Source organism: Agelaius phoeniceus, chromosome 8 (genome assembly GCF_051311805.1).
Source record: "Agelaius phoeniceus isolate bAgePho1 chromosome 8, bAgePho1.hap1, whole genome shotgun sequence".
NCBI classification, from domain to species: Eukaryota; Metazoa; Chordata; class Aves; order Passeriformes; family Icteridae; genus Agelaius; species Agelaius phoeniceus.
This window is the reverse complement of record NC_135272.1, coordinates 575,526-576,465: the sequence shown is the minus strand read 5'-3', so window position 1 is coordinate 576,465 and position 940 is coordinate 575,526. Positions and strand designations below refer to the sequence as shown.

Here is a 940-nt window from a genome sequence, read left to right as displayed (position 1 = left end):
CAGGGGAGTGGTCCTGCAGGAGGCACGCCAGTGGGGGCTGGTCATCGTCGCGTGCCGTCTCAAGCCAGGGGAAGGCCGTGCAGTGGCGAAAGAGAAAAGCAGGCCGTGCAGCGGCGCAGCGGCACTCCGCGAGGCCTGCGGCGTCGGGGGCCAAGGGAGAGCCGGCGTGTGCGGGGGCTGACGGCCACATGCCCCCGGCCACGTGCCATGTGTGTTGTGCGTGTCGTCCTGTGTAAGCAAGAAGCGGGCGGGCTGCCGTGCCTTCCCGCATTCCAGCGCGCGCCACGTGGCCCTCAGCGCGGAGGCCGGGCCGAGCCCGGGCGCCTGGTCCGCCTCCGAAGGACAGCGTTTGTGAGGTCGGCGTCTCCCCTCACAGTGGGAGGCAGTCAGGAGCGTGGGCTCCCCTGCCTCTTGGCCAGCCTTCAGAGCGTGGGTTGCTCCAGTTGGTTTTTATTCCCCCTTCCGTTTCTGTGTGCTCGTACGGTCAAAGCCAGGCGCGCACCCCCACGTCCTCGGTGCCAGAGTAACAAAAAAAGGGGCCGCTTGGCATGAGCGGTGCCTGAAAGGCAGACAACTCTTAGCGGTAGATCACTCGGCTCATGCGTCGATGAAGAACGCAGCTAGCTGTGAGAATTGATGTGAATTGCAGGACACATTGACCATCGATCATTTGAAGGCACGTGCAGCCCTGGGTTCCTCCCAGGGCTATGCCTGTCTGAGTGTCGCTTGACGATCAATTGCCATCCAGGGACCACGGCGGCGGCATGGCTGGGGTCACCTCTCAGGCCCGTCGCCCGCGGTGGGCGGCGGCGGCGGTGGTGGCAGCAGCAGTGGCGGTGGGAGCAGCGGCGTCCCGCTGGTGCCCGGAGGGAAGACGGTCAGGGGATTGGCGACGGAAGCATTTCCCTACGCGGCCTCGATCCCTTCCCTGCGGCCCGGC

General features: G+C 66.3%; 1 non-coding gene across 1 annotated transcript; it reads left to right on the top strand.

Annotated features, from left to right (window-relative positions):
- The first annotated feature begins 572 nt into the window (after positions 1–572).
- Positions 573–725, top strand: LOC143694712 (5.8S ribosomal RNA). Its single transcript, XR_013183361.1, has one exon. It is a non-coding gene; the product is annotated as a 5.8S ribosomal RNA (ribosomal RNA).
- The last annotated feature ends 215 nt before the right edge of the window (positions 726–940 follow it).